Here is a 19,127-nt window from a genome sequence, read left to right as displayed (position 1 = left end):
TCCTTTCATCAGAATTTTCTCGGGAAAAAAAGCAATCATATTGCAACCTTGCTAAACCAGAAAGCAGTCATAGAGAAGCTGGGTGAACTGTTTTGAGGGATTTTTGTTTGTTTCATTTCTCGACTTAAATAAATTGAATTTTTTTTTAAAAAAGACCTAATTTAAGCCCTGGTCTAGAGCCATATTAAGAGTTATAATTAAAGATTTTTCTAGACCTAAAGAAGTTGGGTAAACATTTGTTAAATGGGATTTTATTAGGTACGTATTGCTCTGGGCTACAGACTTGTACCAAGTAGTTCCTTAGTACTACAGCTGGAAAAAAATACATAAAAGCAGCAGGGAAGAAGGGAGAAATTGAAATAATTCAGCCATGTAAAATGAAAGAAAAAAGTGCCTAAAGAGAGCAAGAAAAACTAGAAAATACAGTACAAAAGATAATTCCAGAAGCCTTTCTTTCAAAGGGACGGTGGACGAGGATTCAAAATTATAAATTAAATAAAAATGAAAACAGACTTCAGGAAATTTTCAAAGAGTATGCTGGAGTAGACCCAACAGTTGAAATAAAGGAGACTAGTCTTTTTCAGTTCTCTTTTCTTTCTTTTAATGGGCTCAAATATAAATTAGGAGATTTAATGAGAGGAAAAAATAATTGAAATCCTGAATGTCCGATTTGGGTCTAAGCATTTTCACAGGGACTTAGAAAGTAAATAAGCTAGAAATCAATAGGAATTATGGTTCTCTAGATAAAACAACTGACTGAGTCTATCCTCTAAGAATCGGGAGCCTCTAGAGAGGGATACTTACAGTTAGTTATTGCAAGGAGAAACACTGCTGAAAGAAACAATGTCCCATTTGACTAAGAAAGAGAAAGATGATGAACCAAAATCTATCCAGTGATGCAGTTTCAAGGGAGACATTAGCACCCAACAATTCCAGCCCTTCCTCTAAATTTCTGTTCCCAGATCTCAGACACCACTGTGCGACCATGTCAATTATACCCGTCCTCAGGGTGGGCCCATGTCTAGCTTGGCTAACCCTCTACTCCCAGCTTCTACCCTAGTGCCCGGCATGGAGTAAGTGCTCATTAAATATCTGTTGAATGGTGAATAAATAAATGGATAAAGACAGTGAACATTGTATGGGCACACTGTTGTCCATGCCTTAGTCCAAAAGAACGAAACCTCTAAACTGAGGAATGAGCTTCCATCATTAATTGGTGTGAATCAGGCTGGAATGACTGGGAACCCCTACCCCACCTGGATCTCACGGCAGGCTCCTGACTTCCCCTCCACTGTCTACTCCCTGCTCCTATTGATGTGATCACCGTAATTGTTTTTGTCACTTAGATGACTCCCTGAGGAGTTCATAATTGAAAAATGTGCAGATACACACGTCTCACGGAGTACACGGGATCCTAAAGTCTCCTCCGGTGGGGAAGGAGAATGTGCTCAAACCCAGTTCTTGTTTCAGTATCTCCCCCTGAGGCAAAGCCAGGGATCTGAGCTGGAGCAAAGAGCTTTTGCTGAGGGTGGGACAGGGGCTCTGCCTTTGTGCCTCTGGCCTGTGTAGAGCTAACAACAGTAATAACAGTAATGGCTAAGTCTCCAGGGCAACCAGGACCCCTTTCAATACTTCCAGCCTGGGGTGCTCTGTCCCTTGGAGAGCCCTGAACCCCTGGGCCTGCTTGCCAGGACTGACCCACTGGTCCGCTCTGGCTTCCCTTTAGGGCTCCTCTCTCAGCACCTCCCAGCCGCAAGCTCTGTCCTAGCAGAAGGCCCTTCTTCCTTGGCCTGGGTTTCACCTTCTTGTATCAGGTGGCAGACCAGCTGGTTCCAGGCCCAAAGCAGGTCTTCTGGCTCCTCCCAGAAACCAACCAACTTCGGAGCAGGAAATCCTGCCCCTCCCCAAAGAGTGGGAAACCGCAGGGAAAGAGAGAGATGAAACAGAAGGGAAAGCAGAGGAGGAGGGAAAGGGAGAAAAGAAGCAAAAGGAAACAGGAGATCAATTAAAAGAAGTCAAATTTGGTTGAAACCTCAAGGTAAGACTTTTTAAAATCACATTATATATAATAGCATCATTATTTGTTCCGGGGCCTAGTACACAGTAGACCCCCAGAAAACCGCTATTGAAATAATGCATCTATTGGAATAAACTGGAGGTCTGGGCTGAAGAGAGATTTCAATGTCAATGCTGGTCAAAAAAAAAAAAAAAAAAAAAAAAAAAATGCCCGATGAGATTTGCAATGTGTAGGAGGGAAGATATGATAAGACGCAGATGGAACGGGATGTCTGTTACTGGCACTGGGAGCATTCTGATCATTTTGGGACAGAAAGTAAAGTTGGAACAAAAAGTTGCAAAAATAGTTCTAAAAGGTCTGCCTGTTCTTTTAAAATTGTACAAAGATTGCAGGTCGTAAGCATTTTTTTAAAAATTGGCTTTCAACCGATGACCGAGCACAAACACCAGGCTGTGTGTTGGGAATTGCTGAGAACGCCGATATATGCAGGCTACAGCCAGTCATCGGACCCCCCAATATTATTAGTATTGAAACCTGGAGCCTCAAGGAAGGCTCCATTATATCGCAAGAAGTCTTGTTCAACAGACCAAGGGAGGCCGAAAGGTGTCAATCAAAATTCTGCATGTGCTGTTCTCCTGTACCTTACCCCCAGTCCAGGCTGACTGCTCAGGGTACGGACCCTCTGAGCCTTAAAAAGGGCCTGTTCAGGGAGAATTCCAAGGCACTTCCTTCTGGTCAGTTAGAGAAACCCGAGGGGAACAGGAAATGCCATTCCCCACCCCCACGATTTACCCAAACCCTCACTTGCCATGGATCGACCAGACCAACCAGAAGGTTGTCGTTGGCCCATGCAGTCACTTGGGGCGATTAAAACAGCTGGACTCGGGCTTTGGACCGGGACTGTACACGATGATGATGTGTTTTCACAACAGTTGGTTTTTAAGAGTCCCAGCTCCCCCAACTTTCCCAACAGTGCAGAACAATTCAGAAGGACACATTGGAAGGGTTTTTTTTGGTTTTTGTGTTTTTGTTTTGTTTTGTGCCAGCATTTCTTTGGGGGCTTTGTGTGAGTAAATCCGTCAGTAGCTGAAAGGGCGGGAAGGTAGGAGAGGTAAGAAGTGAGGAATCCCACTTCTGCCTGCTTGCCAAGACTGGAAAAGAATTGCCTTTCCCTCTTCATGATATATGAAAATATCATATGATAGGAAAAATAGATGATATGAAAGTAAAAATCCAAAAATCCTACCTCACTCTTTATATTAGTATCGGTACAACCAAAAGCTCCCTGCATCCAATTACTGAGCTGGAATAAACCTTAAAGGTAATCTAATTTAATTCCTCTTGTTTGCCAGCTGAGGGGATCAGAGCCAGGACAGAGAAAGGGCCTTGCCCAAGGTCACATATATGTTAGTGGTGGAGAGGAGACTGGAATTCATTTCTCCGGGTCTCACCCTAGGGCCCTTAAAAAGACACCCAGACTTTACAGGAAGATGCCCCAGACACCCAAGAACTCATAAACACCGCATCTGCTGATTAAAAAAATACTCAGTTAAAAGATGCTTAAGTAATCCCCTGCCTAGCAGAATGGGAGAGAAGGAAAGAGTTTCCTAAGAGTTAAGCTTTTCCAGAATCTGTTTTATAACTGTTAGGGGACTAGAGAGAGAGAAAGAGAATGAGAGAGGAAAGATTGAAGGCAGGTTTGTCAGGAGACAACTAGAATATTTTAAATTCCTGCCACGGACCCAGCATTTTGTGTCATTTCTTTATGTAATGTCATTAAATGAGTATCCTCATTTTACAAATAACATTTTTAAAATTGGCTCAAATTCACAGAGGGAATAGGATATTATTATTTCTGTATCTCTCATCAGTCGGCCCAGGCTCACGCTCTGGACTAATGTAGATATTTATAGTCAGTGACCGTTAGGCTCTTACTTGGGCCACTCCCCAGCAGGGACCCTTCTCCAGCCATTTCAACCTACTTGAGGTTCCTCTGCCATGTCATGCTATTTCTAGACTCCTTGCCTGAACACACACAGTCCCCTCTATTGGGGTTGCCCTTTGCCCATCTTCCTCATCTCGGTTAGTTGTATTTCTCCTTCAAAACTTAGCTTCAGGGCCACCTCCTCCCAGGAGCCTTTCCCAGCATCTGGACTGATTTGGACACCCTACTCTGTATTCCTACAGCACCCTTTGCAAACACCCCTATGATAGCATATTATTATTATGTTATTGTGAGCTTTGACTTACCTGCCTACCTTCCCTATAATTAATTATAATTTCTTTGAAGGAAGATACCAAATATTGCTCAGATTTTATTTTCTGGCACCTAGCACAGTCTGGGCATATGCTCGTACTCGTTAAATGTTTGGGGGGGTGAAAGGGATGAATGAACAAATGAAATATTTCCCCTCGTTTTCTTCCATTAAAATGATTTAATGAACATTTCATTTCCATGTGCCTGAGTCTCGAATAACTCGGGGGAAACAGATGTGACTATTATAAGCTTCCCATCATGTCAAGCCTGACCAGCTACTCAAAAAAGCTATTTAGGATTAAATGTGGCGGTTGAACAAACATTAATTTCTGCTTCCTGATAAAATGCACTGAGCACAGTAGAAGAATTTACATGCTATAAACCACAAGGACAAGGAGAACTGGAATAGAAACAACGGCAGATGAGAGATGTCAACACTGTTTGGAAGATGAAAAGTGGATGGATGAGTGATAAGTGACTATGCAAAGCTGACACTGCTATGCAAAGAGACTGCTGAAGCCCAAGGGCCCATGATGGGAAGCCCAGGAGAGGCCAAAGAGTGCAGGAGAGTGTCAGGGATCAGGCTATCAGGCATCTCAGCACACAGCCCCAGAGATGGGGGTGGGGAGTAGGGGAAATAGGAGACACTCCAGAGTCCCTCTCTTGCCCCCCAGTGAAAAAGGGAAATCGATTTTCTGGAAATACTGGTCAAAGAGGCACCAGGCTCAGGGACACCGGGCACAGCACGGGGTGGGGTAGGCACAGAGGGAGAAACAGAGGGATTAGAGAAAGATTCAGTTCTGAAAGATGAGATTCCCCAGCCCCTTGTCCTGGCTCAGCTCCCGGACCAGGAACAGCGCAGTTTATCCTTCATCCTACTCAAGCCTGCACTAGGGCAGAAGAATCCAAGATGCCTCCTTGTAGAAAGTGCCCTGTAGAAAGAAGACCACAGACACTGCCATTTGGGGGTCCCTCAATGACACTGCCAAGCACTCTCTGGATTACCCTCCGGCAGAATCCAGCAATTGACAAGCCCTGCCCTCACACCCAAAGCTTCCAACAGCCAAGGAACGGGCTCTAAGCATGGAATGAAAGTTTCTGGCATTGAAGATGGAGACTCCAACAAAGTAATCCAGAGAGCAGAGGAAATCATTAACAACAAAAGCCAACACAACATTAAAATTTTCCCAGAGGTAAAAGAAGACAGGGCAACCATGCATAAAGATCAGGAAGCCACTGTTCCAAAAAAAAAAAAAAAAAAAAAAAATTACTGGAGAACAAGAAAGAGCTTTTTTTTTTTTTAAAGATTCAGTTATTTATTTAAGAGAGAGTGGGAGGGGAGGAGTAGAGAAGAGAGGGAGAACATCACAAACAAACTCTGTGCTGAGTGGGGAGCCAGCCCTATGCTGGGCTTGATCCCACAATCCTGAGAGCACAACCTGAGCTCAAAACAAGAGGCAGACACTTGAACCAACTATGTCATCCAGGCATCCCAAGAAAGAGCTTTTTTTTTTTTTTTTTTAAGATTTTATTTATTTATTTGACAGATCACAAGTAAACAGAGAGGCAGGCAGAGAGAGAGAGGCAGAAGCAGCCTCCCCCACTGAAGCAGAGAGCCCAATGCGGACGCCAAGGCTTGATCCCAGGACCCTGAGATCACAACCCAAGCTGAAGGGAGAGGCTTAACCCACTGAGCCACCTGGGCGCCCCAAGAAAGAGTTTTTTAAAATAAAAATACAACTAGAAATTTCAAAATTAAAATGAAGCACTGGAAGATAGAATTGACAGAATCTCCTGGAAAGTAGGACCAAAAGGGAGATGAAGGGACAAGAATAAAACCCTACGGGGTAAGTCCAAGTTCCCTGACATCTTCTAATAAGAATTCCAAGAAGAGAACAAGAGAAGGTGGAGGGGAATACATTAATAAAAAGATAATTTCTCCAAAATTTCCCATGATGAAAGATTTGAATTTCCACATTGAAAAGATCCACTAGGTGCCCAAAACAATGAGTGGAAGGAAAAAAAAGTGCCTCTCCACAAAGTACATTATTAGAAATGCTAGAACCCCAGGAATAAAGGGATCCCTGAAGTTCTAAAGAGAAGAAAAACACTTCACAAATCAAGGATTAGGAATCCAGAGAGCAATTGGACTTCTCAGTGAATAATACTGGAGCTAGAAACTGAAATGCAGTTCAGCCCAGTCTTCCAATTCCAAGAGAAAATCACCTTCAGTCTGAAATCCTTACCCAGACAAACTGAGTGGAGGGGAATATAAACTAAACAAGCAGACAGAGCTGCCTCACTGGGGTTTACCTGGCCAACGTCTGATGGATTCATGCCACATAAAGATGTTCAATGTGAAATATCACTCCTGCATCCAAGGTGTCAAAAACATTTCTCTACCATTCATAAGGAAGTGAGCCAAGAGAGAAAAAAGGCTGAGTTCCCAGGTGGTCAGCAAAGGGAAAGTCCTAGATAACAGCTTGTCAAGCTCCCAGTTCATACTGGAACAGAATGACTTGGGGCTCCAGGAGGGATGTCTCCAAAGAAAAAAATTAGATTATTCAATGAAATTGACCAATTTATTTGAGTTGTAGAGCTCTTATCAGAGCATTTGGAAAATATGGATGACTCAGTAAGAAAACAAAAATGAGGGGATTATTAACTCCAGGAGGAAAGGGGAGAGAAAAAAAGAAATGCAATCACGGTACATTATACTGCTGTGCTGTAAACAATTGATCATAATAATATAAACACCGGCTATTGATTTAATTAAAAATTGTGCTATTATGGTTCTAGGAATCTAAAAGGCAGGAAATGAGCATGTGAGCCTTGTAAGAAAAAGCAAAGTCCTAATATTCCTTAGTAGGTAATCAAATGCACAATTTCTAAAATTGCAAAATCAAGAAACAGCCATGAAAAGATATTGTTTAAAAATATGGAGTTGATTCCCAGAGGGAGGAAAAAGTAAGATTTAAACCAGTGATTGCCTTTGAATGAGACTAGGGCACGGGGAAGGGAGGAACAAGGATCGCTGTTATTCATTATAACCCATTTGGTGCCATGTGACTTTTTAAACCCTCCTCTTGTATTATATTAATAAACAAAAATTATTTAAAAAAGAAAATAAGAGCGAAAATGGCTCAGTCCTAACAACGGTCTCCCTCGGATTCCATTCTAGCTAGCAGTCAACATGTTGATGCCATTAAATTAAGTCTCGAACAAGCTATAGTTAAAGTATTTACCTAATTACCCAGAGCAGCTCACCAGTCTCTCCACATTCACTTCAGAATCGCCTGAGGAGCTTTGTAAAAATACAGATGCCTAGGTCCTGCCCTTGCCGGTTCTGATTCCACCGGCCTTGAGGGGGCCTGGAAACCTGCCCCTAGTTCCCCCAGATGATTCAGTTGCACAGCAAAGGTGCAGCAACCACTGGACTGGAAGCCGAAATTGTGAGTGCGTCTAGGGAGGGGTCAGGGGGCGGGAAATGTGATGTGTCTGTGTGTGCGCGCGCGCTTCTGTGTACATGTCAATGTATTATGAAGCTATCCTTCTCCCTCCCTCTCTCTTTCATCCCGTTATCTGAACTTAACCCATAAATACCTCTGGACTGCTAAAAACATCGCCCGAAACGAGCCCCCATCGCATTTTAAACCCTGCGGTCGGATCTTTCTCTCCCAGCCCTGGGGCTCCCTCTGCTGGCAGAAGCCTGTTAAATCGCTTAGTTTCCCAAACCTAAAAACTCATTCCATTCCTATGAGGTCATGTTTCCCCTGGGGTGGTTTCCAAGCCCTTCCAGAACTTCCTGAACCCTCTGGGTCAGATCGGCAATGGAAAAGTCAACCAACGGGGGAAAGACTTTCTTGCCTTACGTGTGTGAATATATAAAGATCAGGAGGGAGCTGGACGAGGCAGAAATGACAGTGAGAGGTACATACTGTAGTCAAGCCCAAGGAAAAGGAGTCCTTAAGGAGTTTTTCCTCTCCTCCTTCCTCCAGCTCGGCCAAGAGATATGGATGAACGGGAGCTGCACATCCATCTGCCTCCCAAAACTCAAAGGAAAGGAACACCTTAGGCTGAGGAGCTCCCTGAATTTGGAAGTAGAAGACAAAGTGTTCAATATCCACGCTCTCTGTACCCTCTGGAGTCCCCTCTTCCAGAGCCTGTACATCATACCTGTCTGTGGACTCTTGGATTTTTCTCAGGAGCTGAACATACACTCAGCCTAGCACAGGATCTGGCACAGAAAAGTTGCTCAAAAACATTTGAATGGAAGCTTAACTCATTGCTCTTCATGTGCTTTATTCTCTACCCCATAGCATTCTGGCTTTAGCTCCCCAGAACCTTCTGACACAGTCTCTAGGGACTCCTGTATGCAGGACCCAACCTATCCTTGGCACTTTATCATCCTCCTCGACCTTCCAAAACTTCAAAGCTGTGCTTCTCCCATCTCATTGAGATTCTCTTCCCCCACAGACTACCTGTTTTCTCAAGTCATCCTGCTTCCTGATCCTTCTTGCCCTCCTTCGCTGGCTCTCCCCTTCTGCCTGAACCATAAATGTTAGTGTACTATCCCCACTTTGTACCCTTCACCCTGTCCCTGGCAGTCTCATTGATTCCTACAGTTTTAATTTTACTGACAAGAGTTAATTCTCCCAAATCGGTATCTCTAGCCTAGACCTTTCTCTTGAGCTCCAAATATCTACCAGCCATCATTATCTGGATGTATGGAAATCACTTTCCTTTAAATACTCAAAAAATGCTCTCTGAGTACCTACTGTGTGCCAAGCACCATGCAAAACCTTGGCGATACAATGGCAAGACAGACCAGGCCTCTGCGTCCCAGAGCAAGGTGTTGGGAAAAACAGACAAACGAACAACTGTGAATGCCAAGTGATGGGAGCTGTGACATGAAAAATGCCGAGTGGTCCAAGGGAGGACAGGGAAGATGATTTTGAATGGTAGAATCTGAAAGAAAAGAATGGGGTGGGTAGATAATTAGTCCCTGGGAAAGGATTTCAAAACTTATGAAAAACTTACAAAGCTAAAATAGCAAGTCTGGACTTTATCCTAAGAACAATAAGGAGCCACTGAAGAATAACTGGGTGGAGTAGAGCTCATGGGGCACATCTGCAGTGCTGGCAATGGTAAAGTGTTAGCAATGGTTATGCTGGATGGTAGGAGACCCATAAGGCTTTCACCCTATTGTTATGCTTTATAAATTATTTATAATGGTTCAGATTTTTTTGCACATATCAAATGTTTCACAGCCTTTTTTTTTTTTTTTTTTAATGATTGGATTATAGAAGGTGAGACAGGCAGAAGAATGAGGAGATTCCTAAAACAGAAAATAACAGTGGCGTGAGTTAGGACAGTCATAGCGAAGGCAAAGATTAGGCGATGGGTCTAGAGATAGAATTGGGAAGTAGAATTGACTAGACTTGATGAGTAATGGAATTTGGGGATAAGGAGAAGGAGGAATAAAAAAGGAGTTCCAAGGTTCTGGAGTATTCATTGGATGAATGGTGTAGCCATTAATTGAAATAGAAATCCCTAGGAGGTGATGAGTAAAAATAGCAAGGTCACTTGGAGAACAGTTTGGCTGTTTCTTAACAGAAACACTTGGGCTATTTCTTTAAAAAGTTAAACATAAATGTTCCATATGACCTAGCAATGCACTCCTATATATAACCCAAGAGATAAAAACATGTAGACAAAGGCTGTCCACACATTGTGTGGATAGCAACACTGTTCATAGCAAATAGCAACACTGTTCATAATAGCCAAAAAGTGGAAATTCCAAATGTGTGTATTGGTGAATGGGTAAACAAAATATGGTATATATCCATACAATGAATTATGATTTGGCAATGGAAAGGAACAAAGTCCCAATACATGCTGCGATATGGGTGAAGCTCAAAAGCATTAGGCTACAGTCAAAGAAGTCGGACACAAAAGATCATGTATTAATGATTCCACTAATACGCAAGACAGAAAGTAGATTATTGGCTGCCTGGGGCTGGGGATGGGAACGGGGAATATTTGGAAATGGGTAAGAGATCTTTTGGGGGTGAGGAAAATGTCCTGAAATTCTCTTGTGGAATGGTTTCCCAACTTTGTAAATTTATTAAAAGCTATTGAATCGGACACTTACCACAAAATTTTCTGGTATATAAATTGTACTTCAAAAAAGCTGTTTAAAAAAAATCAGGTTAGTTTCAGCATGTTGAGTTTAAGGTTAAGTTTAGGAGGAGCTTCCCTAGGACCCTGCTATTGCACTATTGAGTATTTACTGCAAAGATACAGATGTAGTGAAAAGAAGGGCCATCTGTATCCCAATGTTCATAGCAGCAATGGCCACAGTCACCAAACTGTGGAAAGAACCAAGATGCCCTTCAACGGACAAATGGATAAAGAAGTTGTGGTCCATATATACTGGACTTTGGTCCAGTATAAATGGAGTATTATGTCTCCATCAGAAAGGATGAATACCCAACTTTTTTATCAACATGGATGAGAGACTGAAACAGATTATGCTGAGTGAAATAAGTCAAGCAGAGAGAGTCAATTATCATATGGTTTCACTCATTTGTGGAGCATAAGGAGATGGAGAGAAGTGACTTGGGGGAAATTGGAGGGGGAGACTAACCATGAGAGACTGTGGACTCTCAGAAACAAACTGAGGGTTTGGGAGGGTGTAGGTTGGGGGGTTGGGTGAGCCTGATGGTGGGTATTAAGGAGGGCATGTATTGCATGGAGCACTGGGTGTGGTGCATAAAAAATGAATTCTGGAACACTGAAAAGAAATTTTAAAAAATAAACTAAATTTTAAAAATTGAATGGGTATTGTAAAAAAATAAAATAAAATAAACAATGCAACAGATGTCTACCATAAAAAAATTTTTTTAAAAAAGGCATTAAAAAGGTGAGGTTGAGCAAGCAAATGGTTACACCACCTGACACAATGCTGCACCGGAGATAGAGATTTTTAAGATTCACCAACACAAAAATAGTAACTGGAGCCATTGGAGTGAGGGAAATCCCATAGGGAAGAGAAAGAAGAAAGGAGTGAGAACAGAATCAGGGCCAACTCCAACATCCAAGGAATCCTAAAGGGAAGGAAACCTACAAAGAACACTGAGAAGAAGCAACCAGAGAGTAGGGAAAAAAGCCCAGAGAATATAAATGGACAGAATCCAAGGGAAGAAGATGCTTTGGGACAGGAAAGAGAGCCCAGTAACACTGTTAAGCTTAGCTCCAAGAGGTCAAAAGCCTCCAGAGGCTCGGGCATAGCATAACAGAAGGAATGAAATGTTGATGGAGGGAGTGAGGCTGGATTGATGAGCCTGCGGAGTACCAGAGACCCAGAATTTCTGACACATGGCAAGAGGGAAGACAAAAGGTCAAAACAGGCAGAGTTGTGGAATAGGGCTGGAGACCTCAGGGGGCAGAGGTTCCAAGTCTGGAAGTGAATGGCCACAACTGCAGATTGCAGCCTTGGATATACCAGGCCCTTAAAGATGCGATTCCGGCTTACTTCTCTAAGCAGATTACTAACCATGTAACCCACCCCTTAAATTCAGTGATCCTGCCATATGGAATTGTTTGCAGTTTCCCAAACATGCCAGTCTCTTTCACACCTCCTTCTATTTTCTCACACAGCTTCCTCGGCATGGAATGTTCTATAAGCCAGCCCTCCCCTCTCCCACACACACTCCTGGAACCCAACTCAGTGCTCACTCTTACCCTTCTTCATTTCTTTCCTGCTCTTGTTTCAATATGGATCAAGGTTAACCTTGCCTCTAAGGCCCTGCCTACTTGCCCGTCCCCCACGTGGAACAGCCTGTTTCCTTCGTTACACCCTGGGGAGGCCAATCTAAGATAGGCTACCTTGGCATGAATCTTATTTTGAGTTAAAAGCAATCCAAACCCAGCACATTCAGGAAACGCTCTTTAGCTCCCCCCAACTGCCTTCTTGTACCAGGAAGAGAGCTAGAAAGGAGAGTCCTCTTTACCTTATCTGCATAACAGGGCAATCCTTGTTTTCCAAATCTCTCCTTTCACCTTCCTGCTAATGGTCTTTCTCCCCTTTGTTTCTTCAGAACTCTACCCTTCTCCTTAGCTCTTGTAAGTCTCATGTTGCCGCACTGTCTTTGGAATTTTCTGTCTGTGTGGATTCACTGTATGTCTGAAAGTAAATTTGATTTTCTCCTGTTAATCTGTCTCAAGCCACTTTGATTCTTAGTCCAGCAGAAGGACTGAAAGACCCGCGGATCCCCTTACCCAAGAATCCAACACTGCCACTGGATGCAATCAGCAAGAGGTTCTTTATTGCTACGCAGGCGCCTGCGGGTGGTCAGCAGCTCCTGCTAGCTGAGCACACCCGGCTGGGGTGGTGCCGGGTTTTTATAGACAGGTACAAACAAGTTTTGGGTGGGGCGCAACTGATTGGTTGACAGAACTTTTGAAAAAGGCCTTAGTGGAGTTTGCTGATTGGCTTTGGGGACCCGCGCGCGCATGAAGAGAGAGGCGGGAAGGGGGAACAAGCTGATTGGTTCTGAGGGCCCGCGCGCGGGAGGAGAGAGGTGGGAAAGGGGAACAAGAAGGGGGAAGGTAGGAACGCCATCATGGCGTCTTCTATTATTTCTATAAGCCAAGCAGTTACAGAAGGGCAAAAGAGCAATTAATAACCTAATTTACACCTAAAAGCCAGCGGTTCACAGAAAAGCAAACAAGCGGTTAGTTATCCTATCTATCTTCTAGGGGAGGGGTCTTTCAGGACCTTGAAGGGGAGAGGATATTCTCACTCCCCAACAGTTGACATAGTCAGCGGGATACTTTAACTCATTGGATACTGCTCAAAGATCCTGGGACATCTGACATACAGCTGGCAGAAGGTAAGATTTCTTACCATGTCAGTCTCCCAGAATCTCTATCGGCAGAGTTCAGTGGCATGAGAGTCCTTTTTCCCTCTATCTAAATTTAGATTAGCAGACAAAATATTCGTGGAACTAGTTCCTTGAGTCTAGCAACTCTGGTTAACTATGCTAAGACAACTCGTTGGTTACTGATCCATTTCTTTCCAGAGATGGTTTTTGTTTTCCTTTGTCTGTGTCCTTTGTGTCTTTGGTCATGGAATGTGTTAGGTTGACACTGGGTTGCCCACTAATTTCCCTGCAATGCATACACAGTAAAACAGCACACAGTCCCCAGCCTTGTGGCACATCCCTCCTAAGTATTTGTGTGGTTCTAAAATGATGTAGGAAGTGAAGGCATAAGAAAAATTAAATTTATTTTCTACTTACTTACAACCCATTGACGAGTCCTTGAAACAGGCAGAGTGACCTTCCTCTGGGAGCTCAGATGCCTCAATGTTGACACTTTGCTAAGGGCAAAAGGAAATCTTAGCCTGATGCCCCAGGATCCTATGAGTCTACTTTAAACATACAGAAATTCCTTTGGAAACTTCCTTTATCTCTACCCCCCAAGGTACTTGTTAACAATCATCTCCAAGCATATGGCCCACCAATATACCTCTGAAAGGTCTCATAACTGAGTTTTTACTAAACAGTAATAAGTGACCTTTTCCAAACAATAGCTAGCTCACTCAGGATCCTGGAAACCTTGTTTGCAAACTACCTTGGAGGTTTGTGCTGTCCCTAACCCACTCCCAACTTAAAAGTACAGAATTAGCCACTTCCTCATGACTCCAGAGCAACTCTTTCTGCCCGTGGGTTCTGCCCTGTGCTTCAATAGGGCTTTTTGCCCTAAAGACATTCTCAAGAATTCTTCCTTGACCATTTGTTCTGAACCCCAACATTTCAACATCATTTTGGTGTCCAAACATGTGGCTTGAGTCTGCTCATTTGGACTCTGAGCTTCGGTGCAAACTTGGTGAGTACTTTCTCTTCTCTTTCTTTACTTTAATTTCAAGGCCTTTTTAAGGAGTATGGTCTTATTGGAACACTTTCATGTCCATTGTTCATGCTACAACCCTCCAATCCTCTAGTCCTCCAGTGGCTACTCTACGGGGAGGAGAAAGCCTGCCTTTTGGCTGGAACTTAGAACCGTGGTCAGAATTGAAATGAGACCCAGAAACTTGATGCCCTCTCTTTACGCATGTCCTTATTCAAAGCTGTCTGTCTTGGGCACAAGATGGCCACCTAAGTCACCAGGATGGCTGCCAATCTTTAGGACTCCCATGTGAAGTTCCTCCTCTTTGGTCCAATGTGATCCCCTCCACATCTCTGGTCTAGTCACTTCTGGCTGGGAGACCTCCACTCAGAGCTGGCCAAAACCATACCTAATTGAATTAAAACCCAAACAGGGACCATTTCCTAGGGAAGTTGGTTGTAAAAGTCTACATGTTAGAATGTCCCTTACACCATCATGAATTTCCATCTTTACTATTTTCCATCAATGTCCTCTATTAACTACTTAGGTTATTTGGGTAATTTCCCCTTGTAAAACTTTTCTAATGTTTTCTATGGGTTAAAAACGATGGGTTCTTCATGGCAAGGCAAGGCACAGTCTCTTCATCCATACCTGGCACCCATTTGCAGTCTAGAATGCAATGGGGAAGCTGGGGGCTGCTAGCCTCCCTCCTGTGGGGCCTTTAATGGCAAGGCAGTGATCATAGTGATTTCATTTGAGGGGCACCACAGGTCACATTGACACCTGGAAACTCTGACGTATCCTGCATGGGTTGCCACCTGAGAGTGGGGCGGTGGGGTGGATTTTCTTGGTAATGGACCTTCTCTCTTCTTCAGTTCCCAAGGACTCTCCCTTTTAGTGTCTTTTAATACCTTTTAACCCACTATAAATTCAGTGGGTTTAATGCCTTTTAACCCACAATTCCGATTGCAAAATTTAAGAAAGGACAGATCTCCTGTAACACTGCATGGCCTCAGTAGGATCAGTAAGATCTCTTCTGCAGGATACAGGGCAATGGACAGAGATATCCTAGGTACAAGACTTCATGGCTCTAAATCAGGACCTGGATTTAACAGCCTCTTCCAGAACATGTTTAGTCAGTAAACAGGCCAGTAAACTCCCTCTTGAGATCCTGGGTGATAATTATCTAAATAGGTCTCCTCCTGCCAGAACCCAGGTTGCTGGAGGAAACCAGCCACCCCTGATGAAAGGGACACTGACCCTCTATCACCATTTCTCCTCCTAATACATGTGGGAGCCTCTCCCTCATCCGTTTCCCAGGTTAATGGCTACAATTGGAGCCAACTGTGGTTAGTGTACCTCGGGATGGGAACTTTAAGGAATATTCCCAAGCAGCTGCCAAAACTCCCTTTGTTTCGGGGAAGTGCCCTGTCTTTTTTACCCCAACATCAACTAGATATTTCTGCTTTGGTGGGGAAAACAAACAAACAAACAATACCCGTAACATGATTTCTGCTCATCTGTGAACTAATGAGGTTTAGAACAAGGAACCCTTTTTCTCTGCCTTCTGGCAGCTCCTGGCCTCCTACCTTTCCCTCCCCCTCCTCCTATTTCTGCAGCACCTTGGGTAGGGCCTGTATAACTGGTTCCTATACCATTGTCAGTGCCTCTGGTGCCGTTGGCTCCTCCTCCTCCCCTCGCTGTCATGGAGTGAAGAGCACCCCCGGACTTAACACCACCCACTTCAGATTGCCCCACGGTGCCGCAGGTAAAAATGACAATGGGGAACAAATTGATTGGCTTTTAAGTGGACCCAGGCGGAACATAATTTGATATTTAAACTAATTTAAATTTGTTGGCTTAAGATAGATAGGTCTTTAGCATTCTTGGCACCAAGTACAAAACTTTGATTCTACCAAGGTTTATTAAAAGTCAAACTCATGTTTTCTCTGTTGCCATATGTTAGCAAAAAAGATGACTTAAGACGATAGCTAGTTTTGTCCGTCTCAAAGTTTTCATGGGTAATTGTTATGATAGCATTCGAAATGTTTGGTAACCTGAGTTTAAAGTTTTGTTTGGTTGTTAAATTGGGATTGGAGTCACTGGACATCTAGGTATTTTCCAAATGGAATAAAGTGCTAAAGTGTTGATTACTAAGCATAAGGTTTATCTGCTTTTGACTTCTTATTGCAGAGAAACTAAGGATATTTGGGTCTGTTGGAAAATCTGCTTTGTGCTTAAATGTTTCTGTAAATTTGCCATCTAAAGAATTCTGGTGTGACAGTTCACAATTTATTACTATTTAGTTTTCACTGGAGACTAAGGTTTCTAAGGGTTAAAATTCGGCTAAATGTAATTAAGACTGATGGAAATAAGGGAAGCAATTCTGTATGTATAAGAATGATCTAAGAAATGGGAATATATTTTTGTGGAAGGTAAAATAAGGTAATTTTGTCCTGAGACTTTTTTTTAAGGTTTTATTTATTTATTTGACAGGGAGAGAGAGATAGAAAGAAAGAAAGAGTTAACAAAAGAGAGAGAGAGAGAGAGAACAAGCACAGGGAGCATCAGGCAGAGAGAAAGAGAGAAGCACCCTCCCTGCTGAGCAGGGAGCCCAATGCGGGACTCGATTCCAGGACTGCGGGATCATGACCTGAGCCGAAGGCAGATGCTTAACTGACTGAGCCACCCAGGCCCCCTAACTGAGACTAATTTGAGAAGAATCAATTGGGAAAAAATCTGAATGCAAAGGAAAGTTGTAGAAGGTTTGTGAAGGGAAATCCTTGGAAAGGAAATTTAAATGTAGTCAGGATGAACTGAGGTTGACATAAATGGATTTTTAAAATACACTGGTGGAGTGCTGAGGTGGCTAACTAAGTCAGTTAAGCGTTGGACTCTTGGTTTCGGCTCAGGTGGTCATGGTCTTGGGGCGGTGGGACTGCGCTCCCTGTCAGGCTCCACACTCAGAGTGGAATCCGCTTGGGGTTCTTTCCCCCTCCTTCCCATGCTTTCAAGCTCTCTCTCTATATATGAAATAAATACATAAATGCTTTAAAAAATATACAGGTATAAAATTGGAATTCTGCTTTCTCTCTGTTAAAAAGACAAGTTTTCTTGGATTGTTGATCTGCTCTTGATGAGGAAATGTGAACAAAGATGTTTTCTCTTTGAAGGAAAAACCAGTAGCTCTGTTTTGTCTTTTTCTGGTCTTTGGTGATCTATAATCCTATTTAGGCATGTGCCTAAGACTTTCTAAGGCTTTAATGAACTTTCCCAAGATTTAAATCATAAACAAAATCTCTCTGACTAATTAGGCTTATTTATTTGGTGTGTTACATTCTAATATAAGGTCATCACTTGATATTCTGATTACTGAAGTGTTCTCTATCACAGAAATAAGTGTATTTGCTTGTCAATTGCATCCTAATGAACTCATATTGATGGGATTTTGGAATCTAGGTGAAGTTCTGTGGGGTGCCGTCTGGAGGCAACCACCAAGAAAGAATTCTTGAGACATCTTTGGTGCAAAATGGTGGTTTCATTAAAGCACAGAGACAGTACCCGTGGCAGTAGAAGCTGCTGCACAGGGGTCTTGAGGAGTGGTGGTTATATATTTGGGGATTTGGGGGAAGTAAGGAAAAGGGAGGTTTCAAAAGACTTTCATATGCTTAAAGGACTAACTTACAAGATTTCTGAGGCCCTGGCATTGTCAAGTCTAAGGTGGTTTTCCCCTCTAGCAAGGTATTAACATTAAGATAGTTGGGAGGTCCCTGGAAGAATGTCACACATGTTCCAAGGGGGGGGGGAGGGGGAGTTGCAGGAGGGTTGGTTTGTCTTCAGCCAGGCTTCTATTCCTCATCAAAATCATTTCATTAACAATGTTCATTTCTGAGTTTTTGTCATTTGTAAGTGTTCTGATGCTCTTGTAAAACATGTTTCATCTTCAAGGAGATTCATAAAAAAGATTTTTAGGACAAACAGAGTATTTGATATCTTTAAGATCATAAAGCTGAAATGGGTAAGAATTTCCAGAACTAAAAAGCTACATTCAAACTAAATAAGAATCAGTAAGATGGGACTCAATGAATTGAGAAGTATGATTATAGTTTTTGGACTCTTGTTTAAAATATTGCTGGTTCTCTAATTTTCTTCTAGATTAAGGAAAATTTCTCTTAAGATATCTATGACTTAGAAAAATACAATAAAATACTCCTTTGTGAACAAACTGAGGCATTTAACTTTTCTTTCTATCTGAACCCTCTGAAATTCAAAAAGTCTCAGTAAGTATTCTTTCTTCTGTGGCAATCATACTCATTTGCATAAGTTCAATAAGAATCTGTTCTCCTTGTAAAAGGACACCATTGGAAACGCTGGTTATTTTACCAAGACTTTGACTGGAATGTCATATTTGAGAGACATGCATAGACTCAGATATGACCAAACAGCTTTGAGAAATTGAGGTTGACTTTATGAAACATGGAGCCATAAAACCCCTTGGAAATGTTGGCCTGATACAGAGTTCCAAGCAGCCTCACCGAGTGAGTAAAGAATATCACTCCCTGGCAGGTGCATGAACCTCAGGTTACTTTGGGGACCACAAGAAGAGAAATTCACCCAAATTTACAGGTATTGCAGGTGTGTCTGATGGCAAGTAATTGGCTTGGCTTCTGGCCTGGAGAGGCTACTAAAAGTTCGGTCTAGGTTCCTTATGAAAACTTTCTAGAAAAGCTGATTTTGAAAAATCTATACAGCCAGTTGCTATTGTTGCTGAACTTAGGTAAATAATTAGGCCACTTAAAAAAAAAAAAAATGGACTTGCTTTTCAAACGAATTAGTCTTGATTTGGGTATCTCTGGAATTAGGAGTGATTATAGAGAGAAAGAATTATGTTTCAATTACACACCTTTGTGGATGTTAAATTCTAGTTCTGATTGTCTTTAACTGCTGTTTGCCGAAACT

The 19,127-nt window shown here is 42.6% G+C and overlaps 1 protein-coding gene across 5 annotated transcripts in view; it reads left to right on the top strand.

Annotated features, from left to right (window-relative positions):
- Nucleotides 1-1,896: 1,896 nt before the first annotated feature.
- Nucleotides 1,897-19,127, top strand: part of HSD11B1 (hydroxysteroid 11-beta dehydrogenase 1) — a 64,348-nt gene continuing 47,117 nt past the window's right edge. For 2 of the 5 annotated variants that reach the window (XM_059147077.1, XM_059147073.1), the window contains exon 1: nt 1,897-2,038. The gene's annotated coding sequence lies outside the window, so the exon portion shown is untranslated. Of the gene's footprint in view, nt 2,039-7,575; nt 7,727-13,037; nt 13,172-19,127 lie in introns of those variants that run through there. The other 3 variants (XM_059147075.1, XM_059147074.1, XM_059147076.1) reach the window with 3 other exon arrangements.

This window comes from Mustela lutreola, chromosome 14, assembly GCF_030435805.1.
Source record: "Mustela lutreola isolate mMusLut2 chromosome 14, mMusLut2.pri, whole genome shotgun sequence".
Lineage (NCBI taxonomy): Eukaryota > Metazoa > Chordata > Mammalia > Carnivora > Mustelidae > Mustela > Mustela lutreola.
The sequence above is the reverse complement of the archived record's forward strand: the minus strand, read 5'-3'. Positions and strand labels throughout refer to the sequence as shown.